This window comes from Drosophila serrata, unplaced genomic scaffold (genome assembly GCF_035046125.1).
Source record: "Drosophila serrata isolate PLE 108 unplaced genomic scaffold, ASM3504612v1 contig_347, whole genome shotgun sequence".
In the NCBI taxonomy this organism is placed as follows: Eukaryota; Metazoa; Arthropoda; class Insecta; order Diptera; family Drosophilidae; genus Drosophila; species Drosophila serrata.
Window position 1 is genome coordinate 1433316 of NW_028257245.1, and position 17822 is coordinate 1451137.

The 17822-nt window shown below is 35.6% G+C and overlaps 1 protein-coding gene across 3 annotated transcripts in view; it reads left to right on the forward strand.

Annotated features, from left to right (window-relative positions):
* Positions 1–17822, forward strand: part of LOC110189550 (uncharacterized) — a 68978-nt gene that overhangs the window by 14384 nt on the left and 36772 nt on the right. Inside the window, exon 1 of one of the 3 annotated variants that reach the window (XM_020959680.2) lies at positions 4664–5264. The exons of 1 other annotated variant lie outside the window; for it this stretch is intronic. The gene's annotated coding sequence lies outside the window, so the exon portion shown is untranslated. Of the gene's footprint in view, positions 1–4663; positions 5265–17822 lie in introns of those variants that run through there. One more of the 3 variants, XM_086838334.1, reaches the window with a different exon arrangement.

The window sequence follows — 17822 nt, forward strand, 5'->3', positions numbered from 1 at the left end:
CAATCAGGAAATATTCGATTAATATTCGATTAGCAATTCAAAATAGATTAGTTTTAGCCTTTTTTATTTCCATATGGCTTATTTTCACGTGTTGTTCTTTAAATGTGTTACATATGTATCTTTTTATTTATTGAAATTGAATTATAATTTATTTATCAAGGCAATCTTGAATAAATGTTAAAAGGAATTAATAAATCGATGTATCGAATCTTTAACGATATTTAAACTATAAATTAACGTTGCGATATAAGTGGAATAAATAGATAATGTGGTGATATATCAATAAATTCAAAGGGGGAATAGAAATATCTTAACTAACATGTTTAGGAAATTGTTATTTTGCGATATTTTGTTTGTGAATGATATTACCAATACAGTATTAAGCACGATATACAGTAAACATTTCGATAAGTATAACAAAAGCTTTTTAATTTAAAGATGGCGTGACTTGTAGCAATTATGTATTATATCCTTAAATCTAGTTGAATTCAGAATGCTATAATTTTCCCCTCTATTCAAAATAATGTTCTCATATTAAAAGTGTCAATTAAAAGTTGAAAACTAGTGAAATTTGTAGCTGCTAACAAACTGAAAATAATTACCTTTTGAAGACTCAACAGCTGAAAACAAATGAATTCGATAATTAGGAGCACACATTGCTCTCCACTCCACCAATGATGATGATTCCCCGAGAAGGACCTCCAACCACATTCGGCATTAATTTCACCAGTCAGCTGTGTGCAGCATTTTTAGGTCATTATCTATATATTATCGATATCGAATTACGTTGGATGATAAATCAGTGCCAGAGCCTGGCGCCAGTTTAGGATAGAAGCCAAAACATTCGGTTAGCTGCAGAGGACAATTATTTATGTGGTCCAGAATGGTATATGTATGGTAGTTTTCCCCCGTTTGTTGTTTTATTTGTTGTCAGCTTAAAGTTTTAAGCTCCGTCCAGTGGGGCGTATACGCAATAATTGGATTCGCAAGTCAAATGAATGATTCATTGGCTCGCTACCAAGTGGTAGCCGGTGGTCAAGTTGATATTTCTTTAAGCGTCTAACCCTTTGCTCCCAGCACCCGGCTGTTTGCTCAGCCCTCCAAGAGCCAGGCAACCGGAATCGTCCCCGGAAGATAAACACGAAGGGCCACAGAGAGAGAGAGAGACCCGGGAACTAAGCACCGGAGCAGCTTTCAATGGCAACGGCTGCAATCAGTAGGCAGTGCGTCGACGTCTTTGTCAGGGATAAACAGTGTCCTTGTGGCGAAGGATGGTTAGGGATATATATATATACCATAAGGCATAGCCTCCTAAGAGGAGCAACAGCATCTAACATCTGGGCAAGGAGTGCACCTTGAGAAATAACGAGATGTCTTGGGCAAGCAAATAAAGATGTGGATCTCTAGTGTCTGGCCAAGAAGTCAGCCCTAATTGAGGGTCATTCAGTTCCCATTTTCCACAGTGTACGCCTTGGGTCTGTAATCAGAAATGAAAAAGTGAAACAACAACGGATAGAATGGGAGAACGTCAGGGATTGCCGGGGAAATGAAGTGCGGAGGCGTTGCGGAGTTGGTGGTACTGGAAGCTGGGTGTCCATCAGATGTGTCCATCATTCGTTGAATGCGGGGGATTAGTTGTGTTGATGGGATAGGATGGCCAATGTCCCCACGTCCAATGTCCAATGTCCAATGTCCGAAGGCCGTTGATGATGGTGAGCTTCTTGTGACCGGAGTTGGTCCTTTTATTCTGTCGTCCTTTGTCGTTTGATTGCTTCGTCTGCTTATAACCTGCTCAGGTGCATCCAATGAAAAGGACTCTGGGAATGACTTAAAGTCCTAACTCTATGGAAAATTCCAATCTGGATAAGAGGGATCAGAGTCTATTTTCCAAAAAGTAGCAGTGTCATGGTAAATCACAAAAAATAACGTGCTTTAATTGTTAAGGCACAGAGTACATAATCAAGGCAAGGCATTTTGGCTTAATTTTTTTAAAATATACATATTATATTTTCTAGTAGAATGATAAATATGAGTACCCATTAAAGCTTAGTCTTTACCGTAAACTTATACTTCAGGATGAGTTAAGTGTTACAAATAAGATAATACGGATAAGTTCATTAAATCTCAAGTTAATATCTATAATTATTCTTCTCTGATAATTCTCAGACAAAAACCATACTTAACTTGAATTTGTAAAAAATGGGGAAACTCGTTTTTCACATTTTGCTATGCGATCCCGCTCCGCTACTCCGGATGTGGTGGATGCAGTGCGTCGTAGCCAAGTTTCCCTACAGTTTGTCACTTATCGCGGCTCGCGAATTTCTGGTGCTCATTATGGACTCGCAGGCAACACTTTTGCCTGCGAATAATGAAAAGGGGCCATCATTATCGCTTTTTCCACAGACGCTGCTGCCGCTGCCACTGTCGCTGTCATCATCATCAAAAACAAGGGGCAAAAGGACCCGGCTGCATTGCCACCGTATCCTGCTTCTGCTCTCGAACCTCCTCCCCTGTCAGAATCCTGTGGCAAATGTTGATGTTGTTGTTATTCCGCTTGACTTCGAATTTCTGCGGGCGGGTAAAAGCTGGTAAATATAAGGGGGCGAATGGGAATGGGAGCATGGGGCCTGTAATCAACGGGCGGCAACAAATGAAAGTTGACAGGAACAAACAGTCGGCAGTGGTGGTCCTCGTTGTCGTCCCCCTTCCACCATCCTTCCGTTGGCCCATTCCCCATTGGACATTTCTTCAATTTTATTGCTGCAATTTGCCAGGAGGACCTCTGTGGATGAAGACATTGTTTCGATTTCCAAACTGTGATTTTTGAAGCACTGTGGAAAAATACATAAATAATTTGGGAGGTCGCAGAACTCACTTCGGGTTTTAAAATCTTCTCAATACCGTCTAAAAATGTGAAAAATGATTTAAAAATCATTTCATTTTTCCTTTATAATTTGTACAATATATTGTTCTTTTTACCATATCAAATATTATTGGATTAACTCCTCTATATTGAGATCCCAAATTGGTGTGTTTTTTAGTAAACTTTAATTAATTCTGATACATAAAACCAATTGAACCTTTTTCAATTGAACGATTTACCCAACTCTTGATTAATAAATTATTGTGCTGGTGCCATATTTCCCTCGGTGTATCCAGACCATTCAGTTATCTTTCATTTGCCAAACGCAACATGAAAAGGGTCCAATTTATGCCTCGGTCTTGGCTTTCCCTTTTTGTGTTGTTTTTTGGTTCTGGTCCTGTTTCTGCTTCGATTTCGGTTTCGGCTGCTGGTTCCTGGCTCTTAGGTCCTGGTGCCTTGTTTTGAGTAATTAAATTCTAGGCTTGTTAATACCAAGAGTAATCAGCGACAGGATAAAAGGAGTCGAAGGAGTGGCCGATTTCGGGGCATAACCAAATTTACAGTCGACTGCACGTAATGAGCACTTAATGAGTTCCACGAACAGAGATCTGTGGACTTGAAAGCTTAACTCCCCGGCTGGGGAAGGCGTCTTGTATTTTTAATGGCTATAAATTAAACTTATTGCCGACACGTTTTATCTGGACGCATTTCTCGGGCTACTGAACTTTGCATGGCTTGCAAAATAATTATTAAACTTTTAAGTATTCTTTTAGCCCTAAAAGTATGCAGAGGTTGCTTAATTTACAACATATAAATAATAATTTAATTAGTTTTAGAGGTTTGTCTTTCAATGATTTTTAGATCTTGAACTTAAAAAGTTTTATAAAATTTGCAATTTTTTGAACCGGATCAAATTTAAAAATTGATTTGGAAAACTTAATTTATTAAATAAAAAATGTTTCCATTTGTTCAACTAAAACAATTTTCCTTAAATTCATTGTAAAATTAAATTATTTATAATACATATATTTAAAACACTACAAATCATTAAATTCATTATTACTTGTATATTAAAATGTTTGTGAAAATTACAACGCTTTTCGGAATTTTAGAAACTCTAGAAAATACTAGAGAAAAATAAAGGAAAGTAAAATTTCCAAACAAAAAACATATGTTTATATTATAAATATAAACAAAAGTGAATAACATTTTCAAAAATAGAACAGAGAATTAAAAATAGAATTTCCTGCCTGTTTATTGTTGCTTTTTGAAACAGCTGATTTTGGCAGTGTGACCGCTTGGCTTGATAATCTCCGTCAACACTAGTGCTGCCATGTGAGGTCGATCGTGCAAGCTAGATTCTGAGCAAAAATGAGCTAAACTTTAATAACAAAAGATTGAATAACAAGATAATAACATTTCGAAAAACAATATATAAATTTTTTTTTTATTTATACAAATTTTAATTAAATTCAATTTATTATTAATTCGACGAATTTCAAATTTTCTTGGTCTTAACAAGTATTTAATTAACGGAGTTTGATGAAAAAAACTCTTCCACTTCGATATTGGAGCACGGTATTGAAATTATTCGATTTATATAGCAAAAATAACGATTTATACCAGTAAAAGTAAAATAAATTTTAATTGAGCTATTAAGCTAATTTTTCTCATAAAATAAATAGTTGATATTACGATTTCGATTTTGCTAAATGGACATGAAAATAATATATGCCAAATGCTACTAAAAATGCCACATCTAGTCTGAAAAAAGCTAAACGCGACACATTGGCCAACACTGCGCCGAAGCGCTCTCGCTGGCTCTCTCCACCTCCACTCATTCCAATTGGGAGAGCGGGCGAAGCAGTTGGGAAAGCAAAACGCGTGTAAACAGCAGGGAAAAACCATATTTCTGCCTTGTTTTTCCATCCGAAAACGAAAAACTTGGCTAATTCGTCGAGGCAGCAAAAGAATGAATAGTGCGGAATAATGCAGAATGCTGAAAATAATGCAAGTCAATTGCTAAGCGTATTCGCGTACGTGTAAGTGCCCCACGGGCCTGTGTGTGTGCTGCGTCGTGTGTGTGTTTAGTGCTCAAAAAAAATATTGCTCAATGGCCCAAAAAAGAAGGAAAATTAAACAGCAATGAGCAGTTAAAAGACAGCGTACGCAACGAAAACAATTTTCCAGCGCTGCGGATGGAAAAACATGTGAAAAGTGCGGAGAAAGTGCAACGAAATGAAGTGAAAAGCAAATGCAAATAAATGTTGTTTTTTTGCGCTCAGTTTGAGTTTATTTTTGTGAAAGTCTTGTGCTCTCTCTCCCCCGACTCCTTGGGTTGTCACCATTTCTCTCCACATCTCTCTTCGTTACAATAAGCGGACAACAAAAGCAAAGAGAGGTAAGTTTTTGTGTGTTTTTCTTCGTCTATTTATTAGAAAACATTTCCCAGGAATTAGACTCGAAATTCATGTTAATGGGCGTCAATGCCGTCATCGTTAACTTTATTATTATTTTTTTGAGACAAAACGAGATAGCAACAAAAATCTCGGGCGTTGCGAAATTTGTTTCTTCTTTTTATTTTGCTTCGTTTTTGTTATTTCTTACTTGCTTTTATTTTCTCAATGGCCGCCGCCGAGCTGGGCTCCAGCTGTGTTGGTGAGCTAGAGAGAGCAGAGCTCTTGCAGCGAGAGAGCGCGTCAGCTGTGTTATTCCGTTTATTTAGCACGTTACTACTAAAAAAAAAATAAGAATATAAATCGCTGAAAATATGTGTTGTTTTCGAGGGCCTTGCAAGCTGCTAATTGATTTCTGCCGCATTTCAAGTGTGTTAACATTAACAGCAGCCCGCAAAGCAAACAGAAAATGTTTTCGGCACTCGAACATTCGCCAAAAAGCCGTAAAGAATTCACATTCACTGTTTTCAAACAAAACGACTACTGTTGCTGTTCTCTCTAATGCTCACTTTGGCTCTCTTTGAAAGGCGTTGCCAGATAAGAAAAATTATTGTTGTTTTAAATTTAAGAAAGATTGTTTTTTTTTTTTAATAAAAGAAAATATTAGAATACAATATGTCAAATAAAAGAAACAAATTTAAAAATTATCAATATTTTTATTTAAGCAAATCGTAATTCATATAAATCAGTTCATATGGATTTGGACCCCAAAAATCTTGAACTTTTTTTAAAATTAACAATATAACAAAGTAATTTATTAAATTTGAATTCAAATTGTTATCACAATCCAATGTTCGGCAAATTTATAAATAAATAAAAAACCGCCTTATACGCGCTTTTATTCTCTTAGTTAGCTATTTTCCATTGATTTCGCTTGTTGACATTGAATTGTTTGTGTGTCAAACAATCACTCGCTGTAATTACGCATGAGTTTCTGTTTGTTTATAAGCCATATACGCTTTATACACTATATCAGGGCTGACAAAGTGCAATAAATTCACTTGAACTCCCCGAGAAAAGCCAGCACCCCAGTTGATCCGTGTGCGTTTTCTATATTTAATTTGCTAATCATTTGTTGCCTTTAAGGCTATAATTAAATAAGAATATAAATGTTTCTGATGTTTGGTGTGCGGTGAGCTTTGCGAATCGGGTGAGTGCTTAGTTCGCTTCAATCATTCATTCAACTTTTAAATGAATTTTCGCAGAAGCCTCGCGGGAGCGCTGGGAATCCCGTAGATTTCTGATGCTTTTGTTTTATAATTAAAATAAAGCTATTGGTTTATTTGTGTGTTACTCACTGAGAATTTTCGCCAAGTGCGGGGAAACAAGCACTCCGGTCCAAAAAGTCCCAGACAGTTTCTGAGTAAAACTAGTTTCAGAACCCATAAGCCATATCTGTGCACGATCATATAATTGGCGTGTCTGGCCGACTTTTCGACGCTCCAATATGAGCACCTTGATCGAAATTGGAGACAAAATAGTCATTGAACTTGTAATTGTAAGCTTTATAGGTTTATTTTTAGTTCATTTTTGTGGAATCGATGGCATCAGTTTGTTATGTAAACTAATATGGCTAAAAATAAGGCAATGAGTCAGTTACAGAACACAATGCTAGTAGTAAAAGAAAAGAGATATGATCAATCAGGTAACTGTTTTACAGGACAGATCAATATAATTAAATCAAATATAAAACATAATTATTATAATTTCAATATATTATCTCATTCAAAACTGTGAATAATCTTACCCTGTAGCTGTAGACAATCCCCTAGCGAAGCTGACTAACTGTTTTGAATTATTCATATTTTTAGAATCTAATCCTAACTGAATTTTTTCTATAATTCCCCTACCAAAACCAAAAGCTTTAACACAATAGAATCCATTGGAATAAACACCTAGGGCTGTGTGAGAAGCGTGTGCCGATCGAAACTCGTGCCTGCAAAATATTTTATTTTATTTATTCAAAGGCTTAGCTCTTTATTATAAAAAAAAACCTTTTCATTGATTGATTGCCCCCCCTCCCACCACCGGATTTGGCAATCACACTTCCACGCATGCGAGCAGTCTAAATAAAAAACAAAACAGAATCCGAAGCAAAATTCAAACGAAACCAAAAACCGAAAGGCAAACAAACAAAGCAAAATGGCAATTAACAATATTATCACTGGGCAGACAGAATTTACATTTGATGTCGCCCCGAAGGCATTATAAATTTGCTTATCTAATCGCGACCAGAACCAAAACTCATTCCAGTCACACAGCCCAAGCCCAGGCCGAAGTCGTAAAGTTTGCAAAGATTAAAGTTAGCGCGAATATAACTAGCTATATGTATTCAGTTCTTGGTGTTTTACTGTTCGTCATGTCATTCAAATGCACTTTAAACACCTGCATAAACAGTAGGAATATTCAGTTTGTTTTACCAGAAAGTCACGACCTGCCATAATATTAGACTTAATACCGTCTGATTCCCCGATAACTTTCGATACTAAGTTAAAACGTGCCGAGCAAAGGGCCATTAATCAGCCAAACCAAATTGTTTACCTAAGGTAAAACAACATTCGCCATATCTGGTCAACAACAGCGTTTATTTACAGATCTGAAACAGAAAACAAAGTTAGTATCGATAATATTATTCAGTTAACTTTAAACTTTGAGTAAATGATCTCAATCTTGTTTATTTGCTTGTTAATATTCATTCATAAATTGAAAATGCCATTTAATAAATAAGAAGAAAACCATCGAAAACCGCATCGGGATCAGCATAATAAATTGATCGTTTCATTCGAAATTACTATTCAAAAGTGAGGCGGAATGGGAACAAAACTGATAGTATCAGATATGCGCGAATATTCATAATAAGTAGCAATATTTAATGTCTCTCGCCAGTAAGCTGTACATTTAACTTTAATCACAAACATTTGCCATACAATTTAAAAAGATTATGGATTTGTGCGACGAGATCAAAGAATGATTATCACCTGAGCTGTCGAAGGAAGTCATAAACTACACTAAATTGCTAGGTTAGCTCCTGGCCAAGAGTATAGGCATTACATAAGCATTTTATGAGACTTTTAGAGCACATTTAGTCATCGGATTCGACATTACTTTGTCCCGTAGTTTATATTTATAGTCAGAGCCTTATGTAAGCTTTGAACTGCACTCGGGCAAGGGAAACCCAGCTGATTTTTATTGCCGCGATAACAGGAGGCAGTACGAAAGTATCTCATGGCAAACGCCCCCAATAAAATGCATTCGCTTTCAGACTGGCCCGATCTTTGATCTCCGGTCTCCAGTCTCCAGTTTCCAGTCACTGTCTGTATTTTTCTTTCTTTCTCGGTCTGGCATCGGATCGCGATCTGAAGCGTGCACCGCCCATTAGCATATATAGATGTATATATGCACAACCATAATCGGATATATCTATTTTCTGGTATTGGTTTGCTTTTTATCTTAATCTCTAGCTATTCGGTCTCTGTTAAGGTCAGTTGGAAGCTATAAAAACCAATTCGATTTGCTTCCAAATAAACAAAATACTCTAAACTGTGGAAATGTTTATTTGTGGAAAATTACTAATAGCTTAAAATTTAAGTTGTTTAAAGTTTTAATTAATCAGACAAGGTAATGTAAGAGAATATCTTAAATACATATATTCTATTCGATTTATAGTAAGTATTTTTATGGCTTATGTATATATTTCAGAGACTGTAATGATCAATTGTGAAATAGAAATAAAGATTGGCTAAGTGACAATATTTAATACGACATAAATTAAGAGGAAAATTTCATAAAATGCCATTCAATATATAATATTCTCGACACGTGTGGTGTGCTTATATTTTGCTTGTTATATACATATATATATTTATTGGGAGAAACAATTCGCATATTTCGTAGATATATAATGCAAAGAAATAATTTAGATAAGTTACCGAACTTTCATTTATACATTATGTTACTTTTGCTTTTGTTTAGCTGTATTTTTTGTTACATCTTTTGAAGCAAAGATAAAGGGTGTCCGAGTGTCCGATTGTAAGTATACTGACAAAGAAATACTTGACACATCGTAAAGTTTCGAGACGAGTTGGGAAAACTCAGTCAGTGTGACAAGTTGGTAATAAAACGGCCAAGTCAACAGGTAGAACAGCGTCGCAAAGAAGCCCAAAGCCGAAAGAGAGGAGGCCGAGACAGAAACAGAGACCAAAACAGGGGCAAAAGAAAAAAAAACCGACAGTTGGTCAAAAAGCCAGTCACTCAGTTGGCCATATTTTTGTTTTTTGCCCGGACCCCCAAAAGATAAGAGCTCCGGCTGGCCCCAGTTGAGTTGAGCGCGTTGAGTCTCTTGAGCTCTTTATGGAGAGCTCTTTAATTTTTGCTGGTCGTGGCTTTATTTTTGCTGAAACAGCAACAACAGAATTTGTAACCTCAGAGCGTTTGTTGGTTGTCTATTTCGTGGCTTATTTTTCGGTTTAATGGTCAGACACGGCTGTGTTGTTGCTGTATTTCGTTAGTGCCGAAATGCGTGAGCTAGTGAAAAACTGGTTTTTTGGCCAAGTCAAGAGAATACCAAACAAAAAAATATACAAATACAAAAAAAAGAAAAATCGAAAAAAAAGAGAACACACGTAAATAAATAATCCGCCGCTTTGGACTTGCCAATGGGTTTTTGCATTTTCAAAGTTTGTTCAGTTGTCCCGAGAGAAGCTACGAGTATCTCAGTACCCACACATTCGAAAAAAAGGAACAATTCAGATAAAAACTTCAATTTCTATTTCATGTTCCAAATTTTGAATTTTTTCGAAAACGAGATAGAAAACTAAGTCAATATATACCCTTGCAGTTTGCAAATTAATTATTTGATCCATTTGGAAATCATTGAAAAAGTATTTACCGACATTTTTAGGTGACAAAAAAAAAAAAAAAACATTAATTTTACTTATAATTTAGTTAATAGCATAAAGTGACTTATAAATAAAAATTTAATACTTGAAAGAATTAGAAATAATAATTTGGAGATCTCTTAACCATTTTTCCTAATTATAAATGCTTGTGTTTTGAACTATTTAGAATATAGAAATATTACGAAAAATAATCTCTACTTTGTGTAAATAGTTTAACAATATTACCTTGAAATGACTCTTAAATCTAGTACATTTTAAGCAAACCTATTCATTCAAACGCTATTATTTTCTCTTCCTCAGTAAACTAAAGGTCAAAGTAAAGTACATTTTAGTTTTAAGTTCATACGAAATTGTAGGGTCTTACAGGTTTATTAACTTACATAGTAGCGAGATCTAAATATTACCTTAGTTGAAGTAATATAGGTACATATATGGTAAGGTATTCCCAATTGTGTTTGCTAAGTAACAGATGATTTCATTAATTGAAAACTATATGCCAATTGCTTTAGCAATTGTACACATGTTTCTCTGGATTCAAATGCTGTTTTTTTTCTTCAGCTGCTTGTAAATTGGTTTCTTTTCCATTCTGATCTATGGGTATATGCTTTTGACTTACACAGTCATAGGTATTACGCTTTAATCTATGCAAATATCTATGAGTTCTGCCCGGTTATTTATGAGTTTTTCTATTTACCGTATTGGTTTTTTTTGCTTACTTTTTTGCTTTGCCTTTTATTTATTGTTTTGCCTTTTTACGTTTATTGAATTTGAATTTCTAATTATTTTCATTATTGCAAATATATTCAAGCATTTTGTTTGTGTCTCTGTCGGCATCGTTCTATCTCCGTTGCACTCTCATTGCGCTAATTGTATAATTGCAACGCCTGTTGTGGTACCCCCTTGACCCCCTCGATCGTTAACCCGTGTGGGTGTTATAATTTATTGCACTTTACTGTTGGTTTGGGTTTTCTATTAGCGCAACTTATATGTCGACTCTTATATTCATTCGCAGATGAATTCATTATTATTCCCAGGGTCCAGCAAGTCAAGGGGGGTGAGCTGATAATGGGAACGTGTGACGACAGCGATTAGACGGGGGATTAGGGGGCAAGGGGGCCAAATGATTATTGTCTCGCTAATCAAAAATGCTGTAATATTTTTTCGAGCTCTCGATTATCAGTCGGAGCAAAGGTCGTTTGCCGGAAATGCCCACTATTGAGTGCGGTTGTAAAAAATAAACTAAAATACCTAAAAGTAAAGATAAGACCATTTTGCATGCAGAACTAGTTCTCGTCTCACTCGTTATTTCACTCTAATGAAGAACAACTTTATGGCCGACTTCTTAATAACTTCTTGCTATTATCTAAGACTTATCCGGACAAGTGATTACTATTATTTCCTCATCCATCTGTACTAAGCAGGTAATTATGCGGCTGCGGCTGCGTCTGAGTCTGCTAACCTGTTCTGCTCCTCGTCTGCTCCGCGTTCTCCCATATCTCACATATCATTCCAGTTAAGTCAGGTATTCCGTTTGCATTGCCAGCGCTTCCTTATTGACCATCGAACTTAACTTGAGGCATAATTTAGGCAAGCGTGGAAGTATTTGTTTGCTGCGGAATTTCCATAGGTTAATTTGCTGGGTTAAAGGTTAATGTTCGCTCAACTGAATGCGGTTTAAACGCAGTGGTTTAAACAACAAAGGATGATAAATCTTATCGTCATATCAGCTGGGGTCATAATTTTACGTTTATCACATTGTACTTGCCATTGCCCCACCTACCTCAGGTAGAGAGGGTCGATTTATCAATATTAATCTCACTGGAAGCGATGTTTTCTTACATTTTAATTGTATAAGCAATACTTAAAGTTTAGTATTTAATGTATTATAATTAAGTGTTATTGATATATCAGCTTGTCAGATATTATGAAGATAAAAATCGGTATTTTATACACTTCTAGTAGTTGAATATTTATAAAGTTACAGGAGCTTTCCCGATAGTTGCGTCAATGTATTTGATTAAGATATTATTGATAAACTAACTTTGTTATTATTTTATTTTCAGTGTAAGTCTAATTATTACAACTTTATAAGGGTTTATTTTGAATTATTATGTGATTTAAGTAGTCATCACTTTATTATTATTCATATTTATATATTGGAGACAGAACATGGGCTTTTTAATAGTTATAAGTACTTGATATAGCGCATTTTACTTTGAAGTGTCTGTAGGTGATGTAAATTTACGACGTGCTACCTTTCCCTTTTAATATCAAAATATCGAAGTTTTCTAATCGATACACTTGTCTCTTTTCGGAAATTTCGCTTTGATGAGTCGGTATTTACTTTTTGTCAACAATTTTACTACTTTCAATAACAAAATGTAAAGTTTACATACAAAATATTGAGATAATATTATCGAAATACGTTTCTGACTGTGTTTGCATTAAAGGCATTTGTAGGTCTTGTATCTTAATGATGTGCCGGCAGTTTAGATTTTAAAGTATTATTATTATTAAATTTTAATATTATTGATAACAAAATGTACATTTGAGATTGATACAAATTGTGGACCCTTAAATGTGGCATTTTGCTTAGGAGAGCCTATTGATACTGTAACTTAACGATGTTCCAGTAATTCCATTTATAAATATTTTCGATAACAATAATATTCGTGGCAAAATATGAACATTTTCTTATCGTTATATGTTAGATCTATCGGGAATTTTAATAAGTTTGTAGATACTGTATCTAAACCATGTTCCTGTAATTCCATTAACATTTTAATATATTCCATTAAAAGAATAATAAACATTTTCATATCTCTTTATATACCTTCTATTGGGCATTTTAAAGAGTTTGCTGATATTGTATCTTAACGTTGTGCCTGCAGTTCCATTAAGGTTTCAACTGACCTTCGGCTCCTCCCCCCAGGAACTCCTCTCGGTCGAAAGAAGTTGAACAAAAGTGACTGCCAATTGCCGTCCATTTATCATCATATTTCTTGCATTTACCGCACACATTTCACCATTCGGACGTGTCTTGTTGGCCTGGCCAGCAAAAAGAGTCTGTTACTGTTACTTGGACTGCTACTGGCATTGGGCTTATGACCCACATTCGGACGGACAGATGGACAAACGGACTGTGGCAGCCCGGCCATTCCTCATTTCCCATTTCTCATTTTACATTTCACAATTTCGTTTAGTTTCGTTTCGTTTCTCGGCGCAAATTCAAACAAATGCATTTTTGCGGCACTTGGCCAACTTTTTTTGTTTGTGGCCGAAAGTGAATGTGTGTGAGTGTGTGTGTGCGTGTGTACCAAGTATCTTGTATCTGCTGGCGAAAAGAAAGCCGTTTCCTTGGCTTACTTGGCTTTCACTCGCATCACGTTTTTCCTGCCTAACCAAGCAAACCCGACTCTCAGTTGCAATGTGGGCCCGCTCAGCTCCGTCCCGCCCTCCTTTTATCATGCTTGCAGTCTTTCTTGGCTTATTTTTTATATACATATATAAATATATACATATATGTATATATATATATTTTTGTAGTCTGAACCGAACTCCTGCTTCGTTTTCATCTTTATTGCTCTCGGCATGCCATTGCCCAGATGCTGTAAATATTTTCATAAGCACGCACTTTGCTGCTCCTCAAGCTCCCCCTGCTTATTATACAGGTCTCTCTTCCATAAACCATCTCAGTTCGGATGAAATCCGCTTTTAAGGGCCTTGCCTTATGCAAGGAGGAGGTGCAATTTATAGCCAGGGAAACAAGGAAGTGCGATACATTATGTGGACAGCACTTTATATTCCATTTATCCGCAGATTCTTAATTTCAATAAAGCATCGTATGCGGCAATTATGAAGTGAAATATGTGATTAATGGTGGCGGGGATCTTCAGGGGAGGAAGTCATTGATCAGAATTTAGAACCGTATTAAAAGTCATCATTCCGTAAACTTCCTAAAAAATTAACACAGTAAAGTTTAGAGCCCAATTCAAGGTTGAAATATATTTGCACTTGCCATTTTCTGTTATTAAATGTTGTTTTCCAGACAGAGAAGCAAGTTCAGAATTCTTTCCTTGTGTTACTGATTATTAATTCCGATTTAAACTTAAGAATAAAACGAAATGTGCGTGCACTTTGTCTTTGACATTGGAACTGGAAACTGCTGATAAGAAATAATAAGAATACTAAACTGATAGCTAAAGAGGAACGGAACTGACCGAAACATGCATTGAGCTTAAGGTCAGGGTCACAAGTTTATATTAAAAAAAGAGCAGAAATACGATTACTTTCAATAACAGCGCAAGTTGGTTTCAATTAATTATATATACAAGTGCCTGTGTCTCATTTATGCAGCACTTTGAAAAATAATCAAAAATTTCCCATTGACGTAGCATTTATTCCGTAGAGTCCTAGACTTTCGAGTTATTTATTCAATTCTCAGCTGCAACTTGTTTGCAACTCTAATGAACTGCTCAAATCGCATCGCATCGAGTAATTTGCATAATTATTACAAGCACTGTGTGTAGCATGTCAAAAATCCTTCAATAAATTTTCCACTCCTCCACACTCAGTGGGGATTATTGCTATTCATTTCTATATTCTGTTATTGAAGCATTTTGAATAAATTCACTAATGGCTCTCCAAAGCCTTTTTAATTTATACACATACTCTGTTGTTAATTTTCTCGCCCATGGCATTTACATTTTGGTTGAATTAAAATTAAATAAAAACAATTGATTCGCAGTATTATTGAAATATATTTTCACGATTTGAGCGCTTAACTTTGTTCGGAACCATAATTGAACATGCAAATCACGATTACACAAAAAAGTTAATTTAATTTTGGCTTCAACGATAAAATATTTAATTGTATTTCTGTGTGCATTTGTGTGGCGAGAATTAGACACTTTAAAAAAGAGAGAGAGAGAGAAAGAGAGTTGTGGTAAATGAAATTAAGCGAAATATGCCATGTATATAAATTAAATGTTTAATATCATAAACATTTGAATCTTATAAATGAATAAATAATGTATATTTATATGAAACATAGCCGAAAAATGCAAAATAAATTAAATCTGTTTTAAATCATAAAGGATAAAAAGATGGAAAACATTTATATGTATGTAGATACTGTGTCTAAATTTAACGTGAAACCAGATATATAAATCAATATAAAATTTTAATTAAATCTCTTAAATGTTTAAATTCGTGACTATTAAATATTGTATTTTACCTACGTTGAAAAATCTCTAGATATGGTTAATTTACATTTAATTGGATATTTAACTTTGTTTTGTGTGTCCGATTAATAAATATTCTGTTTGATGTATCGAATCAATGGCCGTATAAGACTAAGCTTTGTTTAATTTATTAATGTTGGAAATACGTATTATAAGGTTACTAGAATTTAGCCTTACCAGTGTAAAAAATATAAACTTAAATACTCGTATTAATTTATTTTTTGATTATTTTTATCGATACAATCGATACTTTATTTTAAGTTCGATTATGTAAACTAACTAAGATAAAAATAATCAAAAAATAAATTAATAGAGTATTTTTGTTAGTTTTATCAGTATTATAAAAACATATACGTATTCATTAATATTTTTTGTTATATTTATCGATGCTATCGACATTTCAACATCGAATACAATTTTTTCTGCTCGATGTATGTATTTTCAAACTGAGATGTACAGAACGTAACTTTAACCCAAATTTAACCCGTGTAAGCGGTTATTTTCATTAATATGTGTTGAAGATATGTTCCTAAATTTAAAAAATGTTCTAAAATGTATTCTTACCAATCAATATCCCAATAAATCCCTTGTTAATATATATATACTTTAGCTTAAGTTGAGTATCAAAACGACCCTCACGCTGCCGTCGTAGAGCCATCCAAGCTCTAAATCAATTTGCAACTTAGACCTGTTTCAAAGGGCCAAGTCTCTCTCCAGTGAGGCCGACACTCATGGTTATTCAATTGCCTTTTGCCGAAAGTCAACGTCATTCCCGTCGCCCTTTCACACAGCGTCGTCCCCGAACCCTTCTCTAAGCCCTTTCGTGGAGGGAGCGGAGTCAACAGAAATGCTTCATTAATTGCTGCACACAATGCGGAGGAGCTCCTGAGCCGGGGAGAAGCCGGAGCCGGAGCCGGAGCCGAAGCCGGAGACAGAGTCCACGGGCAAGCGTTCCCCGGGCTGCGCTTAATTTGCTGCCTGCTGCGACGTCGCCTTGTCGGAGTTATAAATATGCAATTATGTGCCCGGGCCAAACAACATTGTGCTCGACATACCCGAAAGAAGAAACTTTTAGCTGCCTTCCAGCTATCAGTATAATATCCCCCACTCCCCGCCGTTTAGTCTTTGGGCTGCACTTTCGGGAAAATCTGACTCGATACTCGGACTTAATCTATTTAATATCCATTAACTTGTTAGAATTCCAACTAGACCAAAGAAGACCTTTAAGGTGAATTAAAATTCAATTCAAATTGCTCATTTATTATTGGAAACTTTGTTAATTAATTGCGGATTAAGTCTAATTAATGATCTATTCGTTTATAATTTAACCATAAATATGGAATACTTTGAATTATTTATCAAATTCTTTGTTGCAACTGGTTTAGCATTCTAATGAAATCCTATAATCTCTTTAAAATTCAAATGAAATATTCCAAAGAATACTCAAACTTAAAGAAGCTTGTAGATTTTTTTCATATGTCAAATAAAAACCTGTCTTATAGGGCTTTCGTGTTATGTCACTTCTAATGGTTATATGTCGATTTTTCTCAGTGTACTCTCAAGCTCCTATACCTTCTCCCTTCACTTTCTGCTTCTTCGACGCTGAGATCGCGGCCGGCATAAACAAATCTTGTTACACAAAGCTTTTTAAATATTTCATGGATGCGCTCGTAAAGTGCAGCGCGAGTGAAATTGGAAAATGGGGGAAGTTAAAGGGGGTAGGTGGTAGAGTGTACTTGTGAAGGTCCCGAAAGAGGGGGGTGGGAGATCTGGCAGGGGCCAAAGTTTATTAGGCAAAACCCATCGAGAGCCTGGGCCTGTGCAGCGCGGGGTTGCAACTAATTAAACAGCTGGCAGCCAGGATCTCCCTCCTCCTGGCTCCTTTCTCTTCGAAAATATCCCCGTTTGGCACCGTTTCCGGGTAACTTTTTAACGCTCTTATCTCTGGGAGCCTGGTTCCCTCCGTTTTTAAGATCGGGTGGAATTGAAGGGGTTTCTGGTTTCTGTTTGCTTAACAAGTTTGCCCATAAACTTTTGCCAAACTGCCACATGGCTCTACCAAACCATTCCCTTCCTTTTTATTTTGCTCCTGGAATTCCCACACACAACTTTAGCTTTTGTCTGGATAACAAATTTTTTATTCGGTTTCGCTTCTTTGTTGCACTTTACGAAACAATTTTGTGGCTGCTTTGAAATGGGCCTTTTAAAATACAGCACCGGAAATTTTGGTTCGAAATATTATCGACGTGATGTTAATTTAATAATTACTCTATTTAATTTATCAAAATAAGTCTTAGTTCATCATCTCGCTTATAACCACAATAATTAGGGTATACCGTCTCCGGTTTCATTTGTATTTTGT